This window comes from Apium graveolens, chromosome 6 (assembly GCF_009905375.1).
Source record: "Apium graveolens cultivar Ventura chromosome 6, ASM990537v1, whole genome shotgun sequence".
Classification (NCBI taxonomy): domain Eukaryota; kingdom Viridiplantae; phylum Streptophyta; class Magnoliopsida; order Apiales; family Apiaceae; genus Apium; species Apium graveolens.
The window spans coordinates 41,961,956-41,981,706 of record NC_133652.1 but is presented as its reverse complement, the minus strand read 5'-3'; the positions used below and the strand labels follow the sequence as shown (position 1 = coordinate 41,981,706).

General features: G+C 37.0%; 2 non-coding genes across 2 annotated transcripts; both read right to left on the bottom strand.

The window, feature by feature from the left end:
* Nucleotides 1-1,440: 1,440 nt before the first annotated feature.
* Nucleotides 1,441-1,547, bottom strand: LOC141670030 (small nucleolar RNA R71). Its single transcript, XR_012554281.1, has one exon. It is a non-coding gene; the product is annotated as a small nucleolar RNA R71 (small nucleolar RNA).
* Nucleotides 1,548-12,324: 10,777 nt separating this feature from the next.
* Nucleotides 12,325-12,431, bottom strand: LOC141670039 (small nucleolar RNA R71). The gene has a single exon (XR_012554290.1). It is a non-coding gene; the product is annotated as a small nucleolar RNA R71 (small nucleolar RNA).
* Nucleotides 12,432-19,751: the final 7,320 nt, after the last annotated feature.

Here is a 19,751-nt window from a genome sequence, read left to right as displayed (position 1 = left end):
TGTTTTGTTATCATCAACTGTGTCTTAATTTATGGCTACAATTCCAGTAGACATAAATTGGGGGAGATTGTTATGTATATATTGTGTACTTGATGATAACATGAACAAAACACCTAAGTAGATTTTACTTGGTGAAATAATGTAGCACTCGACGGATAAGAATTATAGTCCCGACGGATAACACATTATAGTCCCAACGGATGATTACTTATTATCCATCGAGTGAGTAGCTTATGTAATAATGAGTCTGTAGCACATTTCTGTATATACCTTTGTAAAGATTATGTAGTAGCATATAAGTCATGTTTGACTTTAACTAGATATGCAGAATAGGTTGATTAATTATACATAAATGATGTCTTCTAATTCTGCATAAATGAAATAAAGTCAAGTGCCAAAATAGCTACCGACGGATGATTAACAAAGCCATCGATGGATGATCAAATGGCTATCAACGGATGTTCAATATAGTAGTCGACGGATATTAATGAAGCCATCAACAGATGATCATAAAATCGACAGATGATCATGTACTCAACGGATAAAGAATTCAAATATCAGTTGACAGTGACAGCATAGTCACATGCGTCGAAGTGTATGCAAATGAAATGAGGAAGCCTATTAACTGGGTAATAGAGAACAAAGTAGCAAAGCATTAGACCCGATAGTTTTTATAATGATCCTGTCTTTTGACTTTGTAATCTTGGTAATATATAAACCAAGAAGTAGCAAATAGAAATAGATATCTGAGATATAAAAAGTGAGAAACATTTGTAAGCAGAATTATTAGCATTTCTCTGTATTCTCAGTAGTTCATATTTGTAAGCAGCTGTGAGCATTCTTGCACACAGAGTTCTCTCGATATATATTATATATCTCTGGTGGAATCATTCAAATCCAACAGAAAGTTTTTAAAGACTCTTGTTTTTAATTACTTGTGTTTTGATTCACTTAAGTTTTTATTTCGCATTATGCTAATCAATACAATTATATTTATATTCGAGTTTGAACATTTTATTTCAAGAAAAAGTTTCAAGAATTCCATTCAACCTCCCTTCTGTAATTCTTTTCATATTGTTAAGGGACTAACACTCTCAACCGAAGATGATTGATATTCAATCTAGCATTGTTCGACCATCCATCTCGGCTAATACCTTTGAGATCAAGTCGAGCACGATTCAGATGATATAGAACTAAGTTCAGTTTGGGGGATCTCCGACAGAAGATCCCAACATGCACATCAGAGATTTCATCGAGATCTGCGACACTTTCAAGTTCAATGGAGCTTCTAAAGATGCTATTAAGTTGAGACTTTTCCCATTCTCTCTACGGGATACAGCAAAATGCTGGTTACATTCTCTACGACCAGGGTCTATCACCAAATGGGAGGATCTTGCTCAAAAGTGTTTAACTAAATTCTTTCCTATGGCGAACATTGCTGCAATCAGAAATGCACTTACTCAATTTGCTCAGCAATCTGGAGAATCTTTATGTGAGGCTTGGGATCGTTATAAGGAGATGCTTAGAAAGTTCCCTCATCATGGGATGCCTAACTGGATGATCATTAAATGTTTCTATAATGGTTTGGGTGCTACTTCTAGACCCATGCTTGATGCAGCATCAGGAGGAGCCTTGTGGGCTAAAAGCTACGATGAAGCTTATGAATTGATTGAACTAATGGTTGCTAATGAATACCAGAATCCTACTCAGAGACTATCTCGGGGCAAGGTAGCAGGAATTCTGGAGTTAGATGAACTTAAGGCTTTGACGATGAAGGTGGATTTTCTGTCTAATTATGGAGTTAATCAGATCACTAGTGTCTGTGAGCTTTGTGCTGGTGCCCATGAGACTGATTAGTGTGCCATTTATAGTGAATCAGCTCAGTTCGTGAGCAACTTTCAGAGGTCGCAGCAACCTGTACTAACCACATATCATCTCAACATCCGCAATCATCCTATTTTAGCTGGAGCAACACTCAGAATACGGTTCAGTGGTCTTATCAACAGTATCCAGCAAAGCAGTACAACCCCCCTAGTTTTCAGCAACCGCAATATGCACCAAGACAACAACTCTAGCTACAATAGTCTAATGAAAAATCTAAATTGGAGGAGGTGAGGCTCATGTGCAAGAGCCAAGCGGTTTCTATCATGACCTTGGAAAATTAAATTGGACAAATTACCAATGCCTTGATAAATCGTCAACCTGGTACACTCCCTAGTGACACTGAAGTACCAGGAAAGAGAGAAGCTAAGGAGCAAGTAAAGGCAATTATATTAAGATCTGGAAAGGTTGCAAATCCCGAGCACTCTCAAATTTCGGGTGAAGAAGCTGTGGCTGAGAAAGAAGTGCAGAAGGAAGATGAAGTGGAACTAAGGAAGACTATTGTTGAACACACTCCTTCCGAGGGTAATACAGGGGAGAAGCAGATCTATCCTCCACCTCCATTTTCTAAGAGGCTGCAGAAGAAAAAGTTGGATAAGCATTTTGAGAAGTTTCTGGATGTGTTCAAGAAACTTCACATCAACATACCTTTCGCTGAAGCTCTTGAACAGATGCCTAGTTATGTGAAGTTTATGAAAGGTATACTTTCTCGGAAGGTGAAGCTTGATGACTTAGAGACAGTTGCTCTCACGGAGGAATGTAGTGCTGTGCTGCAACGGAAGTTGCCTCCGAAGCTTAAAGATCCTGGAAGCTTCACTATTCCTTGCACCATTGGAAAAGTGTCATTTGACAAATGCTCATGTGACTTGGGAGCTAGCATCAATCTGATGCCTTTGTCAATCTTCAAGAAGTTGGACTTACCTGATCCAAAGCCTACTTATATGACTCTGCAGCTGGCTGATCATTCTATTACATATCCGCGAGGCATTATTAAGGATGTTTTGGTCAAGGTGGATAAACTCATCTTTCCTGCTGATTTTATAATTCTTGATTTTGAGGAGGATAAGAAGATTCCCATAATCTTGGGAAGACCTTTCTTGGCTACTGGTCGAACCTTGATGTGCAGAAGGGTGAGCTCACCATACGAGTGTTGGATCAAGATGTAACTTTTAATATGTTCAATGCCGTGAAATTCCCTACGGAAAATGAGGAGTGCTTAAAGGTGGAGTTGGTCGATTCTGTGATTACTTCTAGGGGTGTAATTTGAACCGAGCCGGCTCGAACTCGACTCCATAAACTGAGCTCGACTCGACTCGAACGCGTTATCGAGCTCGAGCTCGAACATATTTTCTGGCTCGATAAAAAACTCGAGTCGAGTTTTTTTGAGCTCGACTCGAGATCGACTCGATAAACTCGAACTCGACTCGGCTCGAACTCGAGCTCGATTACTTTTTTTATATAAATATCACGTGTTTGCTAATATATGTGTCATTCAATTATCTAATAAAAATTAGTTTTACAGACTAATTTACTAGTTTTTCATAATATATTGACATTATTACATTTTATTATATTTGGTAAAAATTTTGAATTGAATTATTTTGTTAAAATATATTTAATAATTTTTTTACAGTTAAATGTTAATAAAATAAGAGCTTAATTTATTTATTTTTGAAAAATTCAACTCTAATTAGTTTAAATATACGTAAGTGCTATCTAAATTTTAAAATAAAATAATAACTTAATAACTTCATTTTCGTTAACAAAATTAATTTTAGGGTTTTTTTCAAAAATACCTAAGTTATAATTTTTTTTTGCAAAAATACGGTGCAACCTTATATGCAACCTAAAATGCAACTTTGTTCGTATTTTTGCAAAAAAGATGGACAACTTGAATATATTTGATAAATTTTCTTAATTTTATAAGCTATTTTTGTTTGGAAATAAAAATATATTATTAAAAAAATTATTAGTAAATAATGATATAATCAAAAAATCTGAATAATGAGTTTTTATACTATAGGTTACTATCACATTATACTATTAAATTAACTATTTATTCCAACTCTTTAAAATGTGTAATAAATTTCTGACGACTAAATCATATCAATAATTGAACTTTAGTTTCATCATGTAATAAAATAAATTCTCAATTGATTATTTTATTCTTAACTATCAAATCACATTAATTCTTTTAGGCTAATTATGTACAAGATATAATACTTACATAATTATATTTATATGTAATGATTAATAACTCGAACGAGAGACTTTTACATACTTAAATTTAAAAATGCAACTAATATTATAAATAATATTTAAAAGTTATATTTATAATAAGTATAATTATTAGAATAATATAATTTATATGTTATTAGAATTAATAGTATGTATTTAATATCTCATTATTACTTCGGCTTATCTTTCAACCAGTCGATCCATGAATCACTCGATGAACATTCGAGAACTTTTGTATATATTACAAAATTACACAAAATCACTTGTTCCAACATGATCATAATATTCAAAAAAATTTGCATGTACTACACATAAGGGTTAGATTTATTTTGATTGAGGAGAGAAACGGTCAATTTTAGAAGTATTTTCGAAAAATATGACTTATTAACGTGTATAAAATTATTAACCATATCAAATGTATAAAATTTGAATATATTATTTAAAATATAGTGATTATTCATTTATATTTATATTATTCGTAAAAGACTTTTAAAATAATTATTCATTAATGCATTTAGCGAGTATATTCACTAGGCCCATTTCCCCAAGTCGGGACTACAAAAAGTTATTCGGTATATGAGGTTATTCATTTATCGAGGTGTACTTATGATTCTTGGTCTGTGTCCCATGGTGCCAATTTTTATACAAGCAAAAATCAATTTTTTCAAAAAAATATCATATTTTATTATTGTTATTATCCTCGTATTTTATTTAAGATGTTTTCTAATGAAGATAAAATGTATTTGTAAAATATGTATGTATAAATGAGATTGAAATATTGTTTAACTGATTGAAAAAGTTGAGTATTGAAAATATTAAGTGTGTTGTTATGGTTGTTCTCCTCGTATTTTATTGTCATTTTAAATAGGATAAAGAATACCTTTAGGTTGAATTTGAAAATAAAATAACGTTATCGGATAATTTTCATGAAATCGAAGTAAAAACTCGAAAAGTCGATAATAACCCCAATAATCTCGAAAACTCGATAATAATCCATATAACCTCGAAAACTCGATAAACTCGACGTCACGTTAAAAAAACTCGATAAGATCGAACTTGTTAAAATGGGATAAGCTCGAAAACTCGTTTAAAAACTCAAAAACTCGATAAGCTCGAACTCGTTAAAATGGGATAAGCTCGAAAACTCGTTTAAAAACTCGAAAACTCGAAAACTCGATTAAAAAACTCGAAAAGCTCGAAAACTCGCGAGTAGCTCGAACCCGACTCGTTTATTATCCGGGTCGAGCTTGGACATAATTTTCAGGCTCGATTTTTTTTTGCTCGACTCGACTCGACTCGATTAAAAAAACTAGAACTCGAATTTAATAAGCACAAACTCAACTCGACTCACATCCCTAGTTACTTCAAAACTTGATCAATTGCTAAGGTCTGATGCCTTAGAAAATGCATTGTTGGGGAATTCCGATAGTGAAGATGATGAAGGTGATGAGCAGTTGCAATACCTAAATACTTCTCCTTGGAAGTGGAAGATGGATATGCATTTTGAATCTCTTGGAATGGAGGAGCTGAACAAATCTCCAAAGCGCCTCAAGCCATCTATTGAGGAAGCTCCTACACTTGAGCTTAAACTATTGCCTCAACATTTAAGGTATGTATTTTTAGGTTATTCATCTACTTTGCCTGTTATTAGTGCATCTGACCTTTCAGGTAGTGATGAGAAAAACTCTTAAAAATTCTGAGAGAGTTCAAATCGGCAATTGGATGGACGATAGCAGATATTAAGGTAATCAGCCCTTCTTATTGCATGCATAAAATTCTGCTAGAGGAAGGTAGTAAGCCTACTATTGAGCAACAAAGAAGACTCAATCCGAACATGAAAGAAGGTGTGAAGAAAAAAAATTCTTAAGTGGCTGGATGCAGAGATCATCTATCCCATTTCTGACAGTTCTTGGGTGAGTCCAGTTCAGTGTGTGCCGAAGAAAGGAGGTCACTGTTGTTGCTAATGAGAAGAATGAGCTCATTCCTACTCGAACAGTCACGGGGTAGAGGGTTTGCATGGATTATAGGAAGCTGAACAAGGCCACGAGAAAGGATCACTTCCCTCTGCCTTTTATTGATCAGATGCTCGACAGGTTGGCTGGGCATGAGTACTACTGTCTTCTGGATGGATATACGGGCTATAATCAGATTTGCATTGCTCCAGAAGATTAGGAAAAGAGTTTTTTCACTTGTCCATTTGGTACTTTCGCCTTTAGAAGAGTTTCTTTTGGTTTGCGTGGAGCACCGACCACATTTCAAAGATACATGATGGCTATCTTCTCTGACATGATTGGTCAGAATATGGAGATGTTTATGGATGACTTCTCTGTGTTTGGCGATTCATTTGATGAGTGTTTGCAGAATCTTGGCGATGTTCTTAAAAGGTGTGTTGAGACCAATCTGGTTCTCAACTGGAAAAAATGTCACTTTATGGTGTGACAGGGCATTATTCTTGGTCACAAGGTCTCTAGTAAAGGTCTTGAAGTGGACAAATCCAAAGTGGGGGTCATTTAAAATCTTCCACCACCAATTTCTGTTAAGGGAGTTTATATCTTTCTTGGTCATGTGGGTTTCTATAGGCGGTTCATCAAGGACTTCTCAAAATTTTCTAAACCTTTGTGCAATCTTCTGGAGAAGGATATCCCGTTCAAGTTTGATGACGAGTGCCTCACTGCCTTTGAGTTCTTGAAGAAGAGTTTGATCACGACACCTGTCATAACGATACATGATTGGAATAAACCTTTTGAGATGATGTGCGATGCAAGTGACTATGCAGTTGGAGCAGTTCTTGGGCAGAGAAAGAACAACATATTTCATGTGGTCTACTATGCTAGTAAGACCCTTAATGGTTTTGTCTACGGTTTTGAGAAGTTTCGATCTTATTTTCTTGGGACAAAGGTGACAGTTTTCACAGATCATGCTGCAATTCGATATCTTGTCTTGAAGCCTAGATTGATTAGATGGGTTCTTTTGCTTCAGGAGTTTGAATTAGAGATCAAGGACATAAAAGGTACTGAGAATCAAGTCACTGATCATCTCTCTCGTTTGGAAGATCCAAGTGCAACTTTATAGGATAAGACATTGATAAATGAGTCTTTTCCCGATGAGCAGCTGTTTGGAGTGCAAGAGGAAGAAACGTGGTTTGAAGACATTATGAATTACCTTGTGAGTAATATCATACCTCCAGACTTGTCGTATGCTCAAAGGAAGAAGTTTCTTCATGAGGTGAAGTGGTACAGGTGGGATGAACCATATTTGTTGTTAGTCCCTTAACAATGCAACAAGAATTACAGAAGGGGGCTTGAATGGAATTCTTGAAACTTTTTCACAAATAAAATTGTTCTAACTTAAATATATATATATATATATATATATCAGTGTGAATTGATTTGTAGAGTGCGGAATTATAACTTGAACTGAATCAAAACACAAGTAATTAAAAACACGAGTCTTTAAAAACTTTCTGGTGGATTTGAATGTATCCACCACAGATATATAATATATCAAGAGAACTCTGTGTAGCAATTATAACTTATCAACAACTAAGATTGTAGAGAAATGCTAAGAATACAGCTTACAAATATTTCTCTCTCGGTTCTTAGTTTTTGTTCTATTTGCTGCTTCTTGGTTTATATATCACCAAGATTACAAAGCAATAAGACAAGATAATAAAATAAAAACTATCAAGTCTAATACTATGCTACTTCATTACTCTATTCCAGCATCTTTGAATATCTTCATAATAGCATGGAAATAGAAATGCTTCTTTATTCTCTAAAACCCAGTAGAATAGGCTTCCACATTCCATTTGCATACACTTGACGCATGTGACTGTGTTATCACTGTCAACAGATATTTGAATTCTTTATCCGTCGGGTTCATGATCATCCGTCGAGTTCATGATCATCCGTCGGGTTATCTTGTTGATCATCCGTCGAATGGCATTGTTGTTTATCCGTCGGGTAGCAATCTGGCACTTGACTTCATTTCATTTATGCAGAATTACAAGACATCAACTATGTACAATTAATCAACAGATTCTACATATCTAGTTAAAGTCAACATGACTTGAGTACTACTACAGAATCTAAACAATGTGTATGCAGAAATGTGCTACATACTTATTGTTACATAAGCTACTCACTCGATAGATAATAAATCATCATCCGTCAGGACTATATTGAGTTATCCGCCGGGACTATAATCCTTATCTGTCGAGTGCTACATTTTTCACTAAGTAAAATCTACCAAGGTATTTTGTTAATGAAATCATCAAGTACACAACATATATACAACAATCTCCCCCAATTTATGTCTACTGGAATTGTAGCCATAAATTAAGAGAAACTTGATGATAACAAAACACCCTAAAAAATACAACTTTGTAAGTAAGTAGATAAAACTGTAAAGTGCTTCATAATGTACAAAGTTTAGATCACAGTCATTTTCAAGGTGCTCCTCTAGCCTGAGCAGATTTATCTAGTTCCTTGAAGGTCTGGATCTTTTTCTAAGCTTTCTGTTGTTTTCTTCTATCTGATTTTGGAGCTGTCTGTGGAATTCCAGTTCATCGGATTCTGAGATATTTAGCTTTTCTTGCATCTCCAAGAGAGTCTCATTGCTAGAGATGCTCAATTGGTCTTCTAATCTGAAAAATCTTCTAACTTCTTTGTCATCCATGAACTCCATCAGCCAGTAGGGCCTTAGATGCACTCTTCTCCCTGTATAAGGAATAATTAGAGTCTTTTGGAGGGCATCTTTAGCTCTAATACTCCTTAGTTCTTCAATCTTCTTTAGGTACAGTCTTCTTGCAGTTGCATTGAACCCAAAGTTCTTCTTGAAAGATGAATAAATCTTTATCAGTACAGATTGGCTTTCTTGAAGGAACCTGTGAAGTGGCCATTGAATCTCCTTTCCTCATTGTACTTGAAAACTAACCTTTCAGGTATATTTCTGTATGCATCAATCCCTCTCACTTCATCTAGTTCATCTAGATAGAGATTTAGATCAGAGAATTCCTTGATGTCACACAAGTACATGTAATCTCCCTTGTTGTCTTTAGATTGAGCTTTGACTAGATATTTGGATTTGAGAGGTGACAACTTCACTTTCTTGACTGCTCTTGACTTTGTTCTCTTTGGCTTGTTAAGGATTGGCAGATTGAAGTCAGGAATTAGTAGGCTCTCCCAGTCTATTGGTTCATCCTTAGGCACAATAGGTTCACCATGAATGTTCCTGTAAGGATCCACCACATTGATGTCTTCAAATACCACAGAGGGTTTTAATGCTTGAGTTGTAGTTGGAGTGAATTCCTTGGGAAAATGATCCTCCAATTCCTTACCAACAAAGTTCAATTTCCCTTTTGGTTCTTTTGGCCAATTCCTTGTATCTCTGAGATTTCTTCTGTTGTGTTTCAACTTGCTTCTTTGGATCTTGAGATTCAGTGATTTCAGATGGCTGAGCAGGAATCTGTTGTGTTGGTTTCATAGCTTGTAGCTTGGCCAAGATAGCAGCTTGCTCTTTCTTTTGTTTAGCCTTTTTAGCATCTAGAATAGCTTGCTTCTTTTCCTGCTTTAATCTTGACTTTTCTTCACTCTTTGCTTGAGCAAATTGAGGATGTCCAGCCACCACACAAATTTCTTTTCTATTCCTGAGAACTTTAGCAATCCTCCTTTTTAAAGCTGAATCAGCTGGATCCTTGTAAAAGGCAATTGACGTTGATAACAGTTTCTTCTCATCAGGCTTACATGTCTCAAACACTGTATCCAAAGGGTTCTTTAATGATGATTTTGGATAGTTTACCCTTGGCTTTAGAATTATTTCAGCCTTTAGAGATTTGATGCAGGATGGCTGTCCCCTTTCCAGATAGTTCATGCTCAATTCAATCACAGAGATTTGTCTGACTTGAGAGTGATGAATGACTGACTTTTCTGGCTTCTTTACTAGCCCAAACTTCTTCTGAATGTCCTCATCAATCTTCTCCCAGTTGATTGGTTTCAGCTGCTCCTTTTCAGCTGCTCTTAAATTGGCTGCTACTTCATTGATCAGATCAATACTGTCTATAACTGGTGGCTTGGTGAAAGCAATTGTAGGCACAATTACTTTACTGATTTGAATTTGAAGCTTCTCCCCCTCACTTGGTACTTTCTCCCCCTTTTTGTTATCATCAAGTTGAGTAGAGGAGGAGGTTTGTGCAGCCACCAGTTTCTGAAGCTGATAAGTGGATTTTATATCCACTTGGAACGCTTTATTACAAGCTTAAATTGGTGTTTTGGACTCAAGTTGTTGGTATTTTGATGTGTTTTGTGTTATTGCATTTCAGGTATCAGTTAAATTAAGAAAAGATCTTTTAAAGGAAATATAATAAAAAGTGATCAGAATTGGAAGCCAAGAACATTTTCAAGTTGTATAGAATCTCAATAGCTTCGTATGGGCAGTTGAATCACCAAATTCTGACGAGTAGAACTCAAGTTATGGCCAAAACAAGATTCATCAGAATTTTTTCAGAAGCTGTCTGAGCGCCCGCCCAGGAGAGCTGAGCGGCCGCCCAGAGAGCTGAGCGGCCGCTCAGGGCGCGTTTGGTCGCTGATTTTGCTGAAAAGACTTTTTTGAGTGGAATTTGACGATTTTAAGGGTTCAGGTCCACTAGGGGCGTATATATACTTAAAAAAAGGGTTTTCATCATCCGGGAAGATTGGGATACCAAGGAGAAGACCTAGAAGCACAGAACAACTCCGAAAAAGAAGATCTTGTTTTCAACTTGTGATTCTTTGAATTAGTTATAACTTTGGATGCTCATTTTCGTTCTTGTTGAACCTAGATCTTGTTTATTCGTACTTTAATCATTATTCAGTTTATTAAGACCTTGTTTTATACCATGCTTTCATTGGAACCCATGGTGATGATGAGTTCAATTATGGGTTAATCGTTGTCATGGGGTTCTAGTGGATTTACTTATGGATTTCAATAATTAATTTGTTTCGATATCTTGGTGTGTGGTGATTAATTGATACCTAGTATTGGTTGTGTTTATTCGTCTTATGTGCGTAGCTAACATATAAGATAGCGTGTTAATCTCTATTGAACCGACAGTGAATATAGAGGTTTAGAACGTGCCATGCTAGCATAGGTTCATGTATGTGTATGCATGATTCGTAGGTAACTCTAACCGTTTTACTTGCCCTATGTAATCAAGATAGATAACTTATGCTTAAACCGTTATTTTGTCAAATTCTATAGACATATAGGGTCTCAATATAATTGGTGCCTATTCAGCTTCTATCTCTATTGTGGATGTCTGGTAGAATGGTACTCATGCAACAAAAGTTGACGTTTATCAGTTTTGTGTTATCTGATTAGTGTCATCACCATCACATGCTAAGGTTAAGAACAATAAGGCTATTGAATGAAGTATTTAATGAAGTTAGAATCCCATGTTTGTCATATATAGTAATTCAACCTCAATTCTCTTAGTTAATGTTATTTAGTATAATCTCTTAGTTTAATAAAAACCCAATTTGTTATTTGTCTTAGCATTGAGCGATAATCATACATTGTTGCATAGGTGCATAAATTGAACTTAACCTAAACCAGTCTCTGTGGGAACGAATCTGATTTATATCTTATACTACTTGTGAACGCATATAGTTGCGTGAATATTAGCGCGTGTTTTCGCCCTAACAAGTTTTTGGCGCCGCTACCGGGGACTCGGTGTTAATTTTTAGTTTATGTGCTTGTCATCAGTGGTCGTTAAAGTTCACTGACTCGGATTTTTTTACTCTCACGGTTTATTTGTTTGTGTTTCAGGTACTCGGTACAATGGGAGATCCAGCAGCACGAACGAAAGCCTTGATGGATTTTTCTCAACCCAAGATTAATGACATTCAATCTAGCATTGTCCGGCCAGCTATCACAGCTAATACCTTTGAGATCAAGCCTGGCATAATTCAATGGGTGCAGAATTCAATCCAGTTTGGGGGTTCTCCAACGGAAGATCCCAATATGCATATTAGGAATTTCATTGAGATATGCGACACCTTCAAGTTCAATGGTGTTTCTGAAGATGCTATTAAGCAGAGACTTTTCCCATTCTCTCTGAGGGATAAGGCTAAGAGCTAGTTACACTCTCTACCAGCTGGTTCGATTACTACTTGGGAAGATCTTGCTTAGAAGTTTCTTACTAAATTCTTCCCTATGGCGAAGATAACTGCAATCAGGAATGCTTTTACTCAATTTGCACAGCAATTAGGAGAATCTTTATATGAAGCTGGGGAGCGCTACAAGGAGATGATTAGGAAGTGTCCTCATCATGGAATGCCTGATTGGATGATCATCAATTGTTTTTACAATGGGTTGGGAGCACAGTCCAGACCCATGCTCGATGCAGCAGCAGGTGGAACATTATGGGCAAAGAGCTATAAGGAAGCTTATGATCTAATTGAATTGATGGCTGCTAATGAATATCAGTATCCAACCCAGAGATGTCCACAGGGAAAGGTAGCAGGAGTTCTTGAAGTGGATATAGCTACGGCTATCACTGCTCAACTGAAGGCGTTATCTATGAAGATCGATTCTCTGGCTAACTATGGTGTTAAACAGATAATTAGTGTTTGTGAGCTGTGTGCAGGTCCGCATACGACAGAACAATGCGCTATATCTAGTGACTCAGCTCAGTTTGTGAGCAACTTTCGGAGATCGCAGCAGCCAGTTCCTGTCACTTATCATCTTGACAACTGGAATCATCCTAACTTCAGCTGGAGCAACAATCAGAATGCGATGCAACAGCCGTTCGAGCAGTTTGGAAATAAGCTATTCAACCCTCCTGGTTTTCAGCAACAAATTGCACCAAAATAACAACTCCAAATTCAACAACAAAATCATGATGCAGGACTATCTTCGAATGAAAAATCTGAATTGGAGGAGTTGCGGCTTATGTGCAAAAACCAGGCTCTTATATGCCAATGTCAGGCTATTTCTATCAAGACTCTGGAGAACCAAATAGGGAAAATTGCTAATGCCTTATTGAATCGACCACCAGGAATGCTTCCTAGTGATACAGAAGCCAATCCAGGCAAGAAGGAAGTTGAAGAACATGTGAACGCCATCACCCTAAGGTCTGGAAAGGTTGCAAGCCCCCAAATTCAGCAAGATGAAAAGCCTGGAAAGTCTCAAGTTCCAGAATCTGAATTTTTGGCTGAAGAAGATGTGCAGAAGGAAGTAGAGGTGGAACCAAGGAAGACTACTATGGAACACACTCCTCCTGAGGGTAAAATAGGGAAGAAACAGATCTATCCTCCACCTCCTTTTCCTAAGAGGTTGCAGAAGAAAAAGCTGGATAAGCAGTTTGAGAAGTTTTTGGAGGTGTTCAAGAAACTTCATATCAACATACCTTTCGCCGAAGCTCTTGAACAGATGCCTAGCTATGCGAGGTTTATGAAAGGTATTCTCTATCGGAAAGTGAAGCTCGATGACTTAGAGACAGTTGCTCTAATGGAGGAATGCAGTGTTGTGCTGCAACAGAAGTTGCCTCCTAAGCTTAAAGATCCTGGAAGCTTCACTATTCCTTGCACCATCGGAAACTTGTCATTTGACAAGTATTTATGTGATTTAGGAGCTAGCATCAATCTGATGCCCTTTTTATCTTCAAGAAGCTTGGTCTGCCTGATCCAAAACCAACATAAATGTCATTGCAACTAGCTGATCGTTCCATCGCTTATCCACGAGGTATAGTGGAGGATGTCTTGGTCAAGGTGGATGAACTCTTCTTCCCTGCTGACTTTGTAATTCTTGATTTCGAGGAAGATAAGAAGATTCTCATCATCTTGGCAAGACCATTCTTGGCTACAGGCTGAACTATGATCGATGTGCAAAAAGGAGAGCTTTCGATGAAGGTTTACGATCAAAAGGTCACTTTTAATGTGTTCAAGGAAATAAAGTTACCCACAGCTAAAGAGGAGTGCTTTAAAGTAGAGCAACTGCAAGTTTTGAATGTACCTCCGTGGAAGAGGAAGTTGGATATGCCATTCGATTCTCTGGGGTTAGCGAGCTGAAAATTTCTCAGGAGCGTTTTAAACCATTTATTCAAGAAGCTCCCACACTTGAGCTAAACCGAAAGCCAGATCACTTGAGTTATTCATTATTAGGTTCACCCAATGATAAGGGGTTGGGATATATTTTTGATGATGTAGAGAGTGGCTGGACGGATCTTTCAGTGCCTTTAGAGGGTTCTTTTCATGTGCCACAGGCAGTTGATAGGACTGGTGTTGGTGATTCCCAGTATAGAAGATTGACTAGGCGTATGGAGGCCATGCATGTCATCCACCGATATTTTGCTGAAGATTTGACACACACTTTCGGTATTGTTGTCCGAGACACTGGTGGCGAGGTTGATTGGCCACCTGATCCTCCACCCGACGAGGGTGACTCTCCCGCTAATTAGGTATGCCAGAAATCCTTATTATTACCTTCAATGAGGACATTAAAAATTTTAAGTTTGGCGGTGATAATGTAAGGATTACTAGTGTGTGTCCATATAGATTCATATAGATTCATATTGCATGTTTAGTTGTAGTTCATTCATATTTTTGCATGATTGTTCATTTAGGATAAATTTGTTTATTTTTATGCGATTTTATATAGTTGCATTTGCATGCATATTTAGCATGATCCCTTAAGATGAACTATGATATTTGATAAGTTGATGTTGATTTCAGTGTGGTGATGATGAATAGCGGGATGTTTAAGTCTTAATGAATTGATTTGCATGCCAAAAACAAATATTTTCACAAAGTCTTATAGGGTTGCTTTTGATCAAGATCATGATCATACTTGTTTGTTGTTGAGATTTAATCACTTGGTTATATTTAGAATTTGTGATATTCTCGTAATGACGTAAAAATACTGATTTTTTTATCTGGAGAAAAATTGGATTTCATTGCTAGTTGTTGTAAGGCTAGGCGTCAAATGGCTAGTAGCCGGCTCATATTTTTATGAGTAGTCTAGGGTTGAATGAGATGGAGCGAAACAAACTCATTCAGAAATTATTGAAAAAAAAAGAAAAAAAAGAAAGAAAAAAAGTATGTGTTTATGCATAATTGGTCAAGAGTGAGCTCTTTAATACTCGAGTTATTAAGTTCTAGGGGATTTTGTGCCTAGTGACCTAAGGCTTTTATAGTTGGGGATCCGCTAACCTAACGCTCGCTACATGAGTATTATTGCATAAGTCTTTTGGGACCTCATTCATCGTACGGTCAAATAAGCATCTTTGTTATGTGTTCAATAATAGTGTGAATCCTTGTATAACTCAAGTAGAAAGGAGGTGTTGTGAGTCATAATGCGTTTATTGTCTATTCTGTTTATAAACTTTTGATTGTTTCGATGATAGATAAGTTATGGTTATTGATCTAGTATGGAGAGATATCTGTTAAGCATTCCACACACGCACGTTTCTGGTTTATGAGTTGGGTTATGGGATTTATTCAAGCTTTGTTTCAAGTTATTGCATTCTTAGAGGCATTGGCTTATTCATTTGTTTATGGTTATTCTGAGAGGATCGATTGCATTATCATTTAGTTGCATTCACGTAGTTGCAATCATGCATTAGGTTTGTTTTGTAGTTTTGAGTTTGTTTATGCTTGAGGACAAGCATCGATTCAAGTTTGGGGGTGTGATAAGTGGATTTTATATCCACTTGGAACGCTTTATTACAAGCTTAAATTGGTGTTTTGGACTCAAGTTGTTGGTATTTTGATGTGTTTTTGTGTTATTGCATTTCAGGTATCAGTTAAATGAAGAAAAGAGCTTCTAAAGGAAATATGATAAAAAGTGATCAGAATTGGAAGCCAAGGCCATTTTCAAGTTGTAGAGAATCTCAATAGCTTCGCGTGGGCAGTTGAATCGCCTAATTCTGACGAGTAGAACTCAAGTTATGGCCAAAATAAGATTCATCAGAATTTTTTCTAGAAGCTGTCTGAGCGCCCGCCCAGGAGAGCTGAGCGGCCGCCCAGAGAGCGGAGCGGCCGCTCAGGGCGCAGGTGGTCGCTGATTTCGCTGAAAAAGTCTTTTTTGAGTGGAATTTGATGATTTTAAGGGTCCAGGTCCACTAGGGGCGTATATATACTTAAAAAAAGGGTTTTCATCATCCGGTAAGATTGGGATACCAAGGAGAAGACCTAGAAGCACAGAACAACTCCGAAAAAGAAGATCTTGTTTTCAACTTGTGATTCTTTGAATTAGTTGTAACTTTGGATGCTCATTTTAGTTCTTGTTAAACCTAGATCTCATTTATTCGTACTTTAATCATTATTCAGTTTATTAAGACCTTGTTTTATACCATGCTTTCATTGGAACCCATGGTGATATGAGTTTAATTATGGGCTAATCGTTGTCATTGGGTTCTAGTGGATTTACTTATGGATTTCAATAATTAATGTTTCGATATCTTGGTGTGTGGTGATTGATTGATATCCTAGTATTGGTTGTGCTTATTCGTCTTATGTACGTAGCTAACATATAAGATAGCGTGTTAATCTCTATTGAAGCGATAGTGAATATAGAGGTTTAGAACGTGTCATGCTAGCATAGGTTCATGTATGTGTATGCATGATTCGTAGGTAACTCTAACCGTTTTACTTGCCCTATGTAATCAAGATAGATAACTTATGCTTAAACCGTTATGTTGTCAAATTCTATAGACATATAGGGTCTCAATATAATTGTTGCTTATTCAGCTTCTATCTCTTTTGTGGATGTCTGGTAGAATGGTACTCGTGCAACGAAAGTTGGCGTTTATCAATTTTGTGTTATCTAATTAGTGTCATCACCATCACATGCTAAGGTTAAGAATAATAAGGCTATTTAATAAAGTATTTAATGAAGTTAGAATCCCATGTTTGTCATATATAATAATTCAACCTCAATTCTCTTAGTTAATGTTATTTAGTATAATCTCTTAGTTTAATAAAAACCCAATTTATTATTTGTCTTAACATTGAGCGATAATCATACATTGTTGCATAGGTGCATAAATTGAACTTAACCTAAACCAGTCTATGTGGGAACGAATCTGATTTATATCTTATACTACTTGTGAACGCGTATACTTGCGTGAATATTAGCGCGTGTTTTCTCCCTAACAGAAGCAAGTTTGTTTCTTGAGCTTGATGAAGATGAATGGCTGTTAGAGATGCTTCCATAGCTGACATTCTTGTATCTAAATCATCTATCTTTGTGGCAAGATCAGAATTTTTCCTGAGTTGTCTTTTGATGTCAAGCATTGTAGCTTCTGGAAGCTTAGAGTCCATCTTATCAGAAATAGCCTTTTTTATCTAATCAATATCACACTTGATGGTGTTGACATCTCTAGCATGTTGGAAGCCTTGAATCTATTGTAGTTGCAGAGAAGCAAGATGTGCTTGAAGGAGCTTCTTGGTGTTGGCATTTATAGTGGATTGAAGAGCAGAATTTGTCTGATTTATGAGTTGGATCAGGGTTGTCTTGAAGTAATGTTCATCACAATATTTTGAAAATGCCCATGATGGCATGCCTGATCTTGAACTGGAACCTACTTCTCCCCCTATGTCCAATGGCTCTTCTTCACTATCTCCACCTTCATCTCCAAAGAAATCTGCTGAACCACCAGTCTCATAATCAACATCACCAGCTGTAGAGGGCAAAGTTGTGATGGCGTCCTTAGCTCTTAGCATTGACTGAGTGGTATGCACCAAATTGAGCATCCTTTCTGCATTGTCATTGCCCTGTTCAGCTAGAAGTTGATAAGCTGGAACAGGATGAGTAAATACCTCAGCATCAAGGGAGGTGGAATCTATAACAGCTTGAGATTGCTGAGATAGTCCCTCCCTGTCTGCATCTTGGACATTCATTAACTCACTAGCAATGACATCCATCCTTATAGCTCCTGTACCTGCATTTCTCTCTTGTTCTCTCATTTGTTGCATCAGGGTCTCACCCTGGCTTCCCACCCTCACACCCTCACCTTCACCATCTAAGGTGGGACTCCTCTCACTCTCTTTTGCCAATCCTGAAGAAATGGATTGCATATTTTCACTCTTTTGCTCTCTTTTTTCCTGGGAGCAACCCAGACTCTCACTCATAACACTCTCTTCCCTCAATCCTAAGAGTGACTGTACAACCACTAAGTCTTCTGAACTAGAGATAATAGATGAAATTTGAAGTTGTGCAGAGACACCCGACGGATGAGGAATATCCATCGGGTTAGCAGTTTGACTATCCGACGGATAAATGCTGTTAAGCTTATCCGTCGGGATACAATCACTACTCGACAAATGAGCAATATCCATCGAGAGAGTAGAAATGAATGAACTTGGAATTGAAACTATTGTGGACTCTGTGCTGATTGATGAGATTTTGGGCACAGATGTTTCAACAGTTCCTGAAAGAATTGGCAAGTGAGCCAACAAATCATCCAAAAGATGATGCTCACTTGCAATAGATTTTGGCTTCCCCAACAAAGTTAAAGAAGGGGAATCAGGAATTGATGTGTTGATCATGTCCACATCCAGAGAGTTTGTGGGAGAATTTGGTGTTTGAAGTGCTTCTATAACTAATGATTTTGGTTGTGACTCCACATTTATTGGAGTCACATCAAGCTGAATTTGTGAAGGTGCAGTGACTATGTCTTTAGCATCAGTTTGCACAGTGTGTATACCCTGTGCATCCCCAAAGGTTTTAGATTTCTTCTTTCTGGCATAAGTTTGGGGTGAGCTAGTGTCCTTTACCCTTTTGGCATGTGCTCTTGGCTGAGAGCTTTGTTCAATAGCCACATCCTTTTAGGAGGATGCAACTAGAAATGAGCTTTTATCCTTATTAATCACTGCAGTTTATTGGGAAACTGCAGTGTGGCAAGGCTGGGAACCACTCAACTCTCCATCCTTATTCTTAGGGTTTCTTTTATATTCACCCTGTCCCTCACCTACCTTACCCACCTTCACACTCCCCTCTTTGGTTTTAGTAGATTTTGCAACTAGCATCTTTTGAGAGATACCAGAGGGGGCTTTCTTTGATTTGGATTTTGAAAATTTTGATGATTTAGTAGCTTGGGTAGGCAACTGTTGGGTCAATGACACAGTTGCCATTGCTATACTAGAATTCAAAGAAATTTGTGAGGTTGGAATAGTAGGGACAGATGAACTTACCTCACTTACCTGAGGTGCTTCCATTACAGGGAAATAGAAGAGTGGCACTTCTTTATGATGATTTGCCCTGTTCAAATCTGCAATAATTCTTCTTTCTTGAACCCAACAATCTAATTTGTTGTTTGGGTTCTCAAGTACAATTTCCTCAGAGAGGTGGTTAGCTAACATCATGAAAAATCTAGCATAATAAACATTTTTGCCCCTCTTATTTAACTCTCCTAATTTAAATCCCAACTCAAACAAAATAAGATCACTAAAATTAAACAACTTATCTGTAACTAACATGTTAAGCATGGAAATATTGACAGAATCAAAATTACTGATTTTACCAGAAAAGACCTTGGTCACTACATCACACATGAAACTCCATTCCTTCCTAAGACCCAATCTCCTAATGTCACTTAACTTAGAGGTAGAGAGAGCATAGTTCATGGAACTAAGCATATTAACTATATCAGTGTC